The following is a 6214-nucleotide window of genomic DNA, read 5'->3' on the forward strand; positions in this document are numbered from 1 at the left end:
ATTCGTTTATGTGCCAAAAAGTGAACATAGATCTTGGTAGGCGACATTCTGCGAAAGAATGCCACGGGCATTCAAGTGAGTGTAAAACAAAGGAAATTAAGGTTACGGAAGAGAATGCAAATAGTATAAAGCCTTTTTAGAACGATGTAAATCACAAAAGTCAGGAGGGGAAGAGAAAATGAGACTTCTCGGGAAGATGATTTTTACATGTTCAAGTCTAAAAAAGTATTTCAAAGTGATAAGATTGTGGAGATTTAGGTAGACATCTTAGTACAATGGAATACATCAAGATAATCAGCTAAAATTTGATTGATTAAGGAAAGGGAAGGAAAGTGGGAAAAGAATGAGATATAGTAGGTGGCAATAGACGATCTAAAGAAATAGAAGATTAAGGACATCATGTGATAGTATAATTATAATAGCGTTCCAGAACAAAAATGCAAACCTTTCCAATGATCAAAAAACCTACACATACAACTACCACAAAACAAAACAACAGTGAAAAAGCAAGACAAAACTAATGACCAAACTAAGACCAAAAATCTCATATGAATAAATATAAATGACCTAAGCTTACCTACTAAAAAAATACAATCTCAGGTTGAAGCTCAAACCAAAACACATATATAATATCATATATAAGAAATAGCTTGAGTAAAGTGACTTAAAGGTTTGAAAGTACAAGGCTGGAAAAGATGTACCAGTTTATGACAGATAAAGAAACCAGAGATTAGAAACACAAGTTTTGTTAAAAGCCACAATTCACAGTGAAAAAAGTAGGAAAATCTATGTGGCAAATAACATAATCATGCTATTCACAGCAATCACTATACAAGGGAATAAATAAAAATAACCGGTACAAGACTCACCAGATTAAAGAAGATCTGAAAATATAATTAATGTAGATCTAATATATCAAGCACTGTATCCAGAAACACAGATTAAATCTTTTTAAGTTTTAAGGGAACATTTCCAAAAATTGGCACATTTCAGGAAACAGAGATAAATCTTTATATATACCAGTAAGTAGAATCTTGATAATATTATCTCATCAAAATTCAGTTAAACTGGAAATTAATGAAAAAAGAAGAAACAAAACATTCCTCCTACACACTTTATTTTTTTTTTTTTTGGAATCAGGGATCAAACTCGGGTCCTTGCGCTTGCGCAGCAGGTGGTGAAATCACTGAGCTAAATCCCTGGCCCAACATTCCTACTCTTTAGAAATTTTTAAATGCATGATGAAATTTGAATAAAGAATGAAAACAAAGCCAAACTAGTATTATACCTATAAAAATATGAAAATGACATATTAGAACCCATAGGACTTAGCTAAAACAGTATAAGAAGAAAATTCATGCATTAAAATTTTTGTATTACTTTAAAAGTTAGAATAAACTAAAAGAACTAAGCACCTGTACAAGTTAGAAGTAAAACAAAATAAAAATTCAAAAAGCAGAAGGAAGTCATTGATAAAAAATGCAGACAAGGCAAATACTTCCATCTCCTGATAGGAACTCGCATGGGTGGTCTCCAGTGTGCAGACAGACCCTCTGCACTCTTCCTCATCTGTCTGCAGGTGGCCACTGGGCTGCCCATGCGAGTACAGTTACACTGGCTGGGTTCTACCATCTGCTCTACCAGTCCTAAGCAGGTGACTTTAGCAAACAAAAGGGGCAGAGAAGGTGAGCTGCTCCCAGCACCCGGAAGGAAGCTCCCCCGCTGCCATCCCAAGCTCCTAGGGCAGAGAAGGTGAGCAGCGCAGGCACCAGAAGCACCCCACCACCACCACCGTGGAAATGAGAAGACACGTAAACAAGTCTCAAAAACAGACTTCTGGATCACCTACAGCAACCCCAAAGGGAAATGAGATGGAACAATCTGATACTCAACCACCTGGACTCTCTGAACTGGCAACAAAAGAGGATCTGGGAAAAATGAAATCAGAAATAATTACTCAGATAACAGCAAAGATTGTGCTCATGGTGCAAGACATGATTAATAAATCTAGACAGGACACAGATTAAAAAAAATAGAGGATCTGAGGAACATGATGGAATCCCAACATAGGAAACAAATGGAATCCATAAAACAGATGCAAACAGATTTCCAGGAGATTAAAAACTCCATTGAAAGTCTGTGCAGCAGAATGAACCAATGTGAGGATAGAATTTCAGATATAGAAGAAAAGATTGCAATTAGTGACCAGGAAAAGAAAAATTGCTTTAAAATTGTAAAGGAACACGAGAAATCAATCCAGCAGCTGCTAGACGATGCAAAGAAAAATAACATAAGACTGATTAGAGTCAATGAAGCAAGAGGAGAGAGTGCAGTGACATAAAAAAAAATGTTCACAGAAGTGATGGCAGAAAACTTCCCAAGGAGGGGAAAAGAACTTGACATACAGATAAGTGAGGCATATAGGACTCCAAAGAGCCTTGATCAAAGAAAATCTACACATAGGCATATAATAGGATTCCAGAAATCCAAAAGAAGAACAAAATTCTACAAGCAGTGAGAGAAAAGAAACAAATCACATACAAAGGAAAGCCCATCAGAATCACAGCAGACTTCTCAATGCAAACCCTCAAGGCAAGAAGAGCTTGGAGTGATGTATTTCAAGCCCTAAAGGAAAGCAGCCTCCAACCCAGACTGATGTACGTTGCAAAACTGTCTTTCAAAATTGATGGAGAAATAAGATACTTTCACGATAAAGAGCACCTCAGTAACGTCATGAATATCAAACCAGGACTCCAAAAAATTTTAGACAATACCCTAGGAAAAGATAATGAGGATCACAACCCCAGGAAACCCAGCAGAATGAATCCATTGGGCATGACAAATTAAATGCAAAGGGGGAGAATCCAACAAAAAGAAAAAGTCATAACAAAGTTTTAAAAACTTTTAACTTCATCTCCCTAATGAGTGTATAATTCAATCTTGTTATTGTTCATGATTAGTATTTTTCTGATTCTAGAGTTGCACACATTTCCTTGTGCTGTACTGGCTATTTATCATCTTCTTATGTCTACTTTTTTTTTTTAAGAATTCTTTATATATTCTGGTCATAGGTTATATGCATTGTAAATATGGTCTGTTTAAGGACTACTTTTCATTTTAATGATGTCATTTAAAGTTCTAAATTTTGATGGAATCTCATTTATCAATTTTTTTCTTTTATACATCATGTCTTTTGTATCCTAGGTAGTTCTTGCCTACCCTGCATTCCTAAACATTTTCCCTTATAATTTCTTCTTAAAGTTTTATACTTTTAGGCTTTCATATTTAGGTTCATAGATCCCTTCAAGTTATTTTCATGTATGGAAATAAAGGGTTGAGGTTAATTTTTTATATACGGATACCAGGTATTCTAGTGCCATTTGTTGAAAACACTATCTCTTCCTTGGCTCTTGAATTGAGTTTAAATTCTATAAAATGCTAATGTTAAATAATCTTTCAAAACTCAGTGGACCATACATGTATGGTTCTATTTCTAGATTCTCTGTTTTATTCAAATGATCTATATGTCTTTCCTTATACCAACACTGCCTTGATTACTGTAGCTTTAGAAGAAGTCTTAAAATTAGGTACTAAATGTCTTCCAACACTGTTTTTTTTTTTTAACTTTTCTAGGTCGTTTGTACTCCTACATAACTTTTAAATTTCAATATCCAATTCTTCATTTATAGTAAGTATACACAGACCTGAATTTTTATAGATACCTTGCGTTTTCTAATCCTGCTAAATTCAAATACAAGCTCTAGGGGCTCCTAAAGATTTCTTAGTATTTTCTTTGTAGATGATCATTTCATCTACATATAAAGATTTTGTTTCTACCTTGCCAATCCTATCCTAATTGTGTCATTTTATTGCCAGACTATTTTGGTGGGGACTAGGTTTCAAAGTTTAATGGACAGATAAAGAGTAAGCAAATCTGCCCTTGTTCCCCACCTTAAGGAGAAAGCATTGTATCTTCTCCATTCATATAAGGCATTCTCACTGGAAGTATGGAGTACATGTCTTTAATCTGTTGAGAAGGTTCTGTTCTACTTCTGGTCTCCTGATAGCTTTTACCATGAACAGCTGTAGAATTTAATCCAATACTTTTTCTCCAACTAGTGACAGGATCATATGGCTTTTTCCTTTCCTCTGTTAAAATGATGACTTTTGGGGGTGGATCTTCCAATGCTGAACCAGCACTGCCATCCCTATAACAAAACCACTTTCTACATACTGCCAGATCTGACTTCTAATTGTTTGTTCCATTAAACAAATTTCTATCTATGTTCATACTTTTTTCTTCTATTATCTTTCTCCAGTTTTAGGATTAGCACAATGTTGAGTTCCTAAAATGAGGGGAGAAGTGTTCCTTCATTTTTCTGCTTTAATTGTCTGATATAATTTATCAGTTAAAATGTATATGAGCCTGCTGTTGTCATATAGGTAGGTTTTCAAGCTAGGAATATACTTTCTTTAATAGGTGCTATTCAAATTTTATATTTCCTCCAGAGTTAGTTTCATTAATTTGTCTTCGAAGGTACTTCTTAGAAGTTCTCAAATTTATTTCAAAACAGATTTTGAAATATGCTTTCTATATCCTTTTCAATTCTGTAAAATCTGTGGTAATGTCTCCTAGATCTTGATATTGTAATTTTAAAAATGTACAATTGATATTGTGTAACAGGAAGTAAAGGTCTAAAGGAGCAGGGGAAGTGGGGGCGGGTAGGGGAAAGGGAAAAAGGGAAAAGAAAAAATATGAGAAAAGGAAAAAAATGGAAACAAAGTCTTTGCAAATAGGGAGGGGTGGAGAGGGTGAAGGGAGGGCAGTGGAAGGGGAAAAAAATAATAATCAAGATACTCATGTAATGGTACAAGATCCCAATGATGAATGTAACTGTATTTTATACCTAAAATGTACCAATAAACTTAATGGGGGAAAAATGCAGACAATGTTGTGTAAACAGAGTAAAAATGAGGAGCAAAGATAGAAGGTGTCTGCACTGGGACTTCCCCCATCCCCTTGTCAAAGCACAGGTGGGTGTGCAGAGGCCCTGCTGCTGAGACCCAGAGCTTTTTTGGACTTTTTTCCATTTGAATCTGCTGTCTCCCAGCTTTCCATAAGCAGCTTGGTATCTCCACTTTGGAGTTTACCAGTTTCCCTTTAAACTACTGTTTACTAATTTCCTCCCTTTATGGTTGGAGCTTTGTGTATTTGTTTGTGAATTATTCAATCACACAGAGACAACTTTCTGGTTTGCAGACTATAGATGCAATAATGTTCATTATTTGGGAATTTTCTAGTTTAATTCTCAAGAGAAAATCTTACTTCCATCTTCTCCTAGTAAGTGGTAAGTATCAGTCTTGCTCCATTTCCTGCCAAAAGTAATTACTGTTACCTTTATTTTTATAAACCAAGAATCTGAGGCTTGACATGAGGAATATAACTCAACCATGTGGCCATGATGCAGCATAAATAAAATGACAGCTTGGAAAGGACAAGACAAGGGGCTTATCTAGTTGAGACCAGAGAACAAACATACATAGCAATCCCTAAATAAACAAGTTTTAATGATTTTCTACAACAGTGCTCAGCAGGCAGGAGGAAGGAGGGCAGGAAGTAAATGGTGAGACTAATCAAAAACAAGAAATCAGCAGGGCAGATATTTCAAACAAAAGAAGGTAAGGTGGGTGTTTGGGCTGGCCAGAAAATCGATGATATATCATAGCGTACAAAATGGACAGCAACTGGAGAGGGGCTGGAAGGGGAAAATATGAAGAAGTGCCACCTTGATAAGAAAACAAGTTAGTTGAGATGTCAATTTAATTAACATTATAATTTGATCAAAACAGTGTTTCCAAGGACTCTGTGCATAAATTTGATATACCTTGGAGGATGATTTTCGTTTCCTCTTATAAATCTCTAAGCAGTTTTGTCCAGTTTTTAGAATTATTTTTCAAGTTTTAGAAATTACACTGTTTTCTAGTCTTGTCTAGTTACTCTATTCTTGTCTAGTTATTACGGCTCTGTAATGTTTATTAGTAGCAAAAATGTAGAATCAAAGTAGTCAACATTAAAAAATGTATAAATCTATTTATGTTGGGAGATAAATAATTTATATGAAATGATTCCTTTTCTGTTTTAAAAATACATAAGTATATACAGAGAAAGTATCTAAAAGATAGTCTACAAAATATTTTTTCTCTAAATAGATGA

Source organism: Heterocephalus glaber, unplaced genomic scaffold (genome assembly GCF_053883595.1).
Source record: "Heterocephalus glaber isolate CG9 unplaced genomic scaffold, H.glaber_assembly_v1.0 deba00001472, whole genome shotgun sequence".
NCBI classification, from domain to species: domain Eukaryota; kingdom Metazoa; phylum Chordata; class Mammalia; order Rodentia; family Bathyergidae; genus Heterocephalus; species Heterocephalus glaber.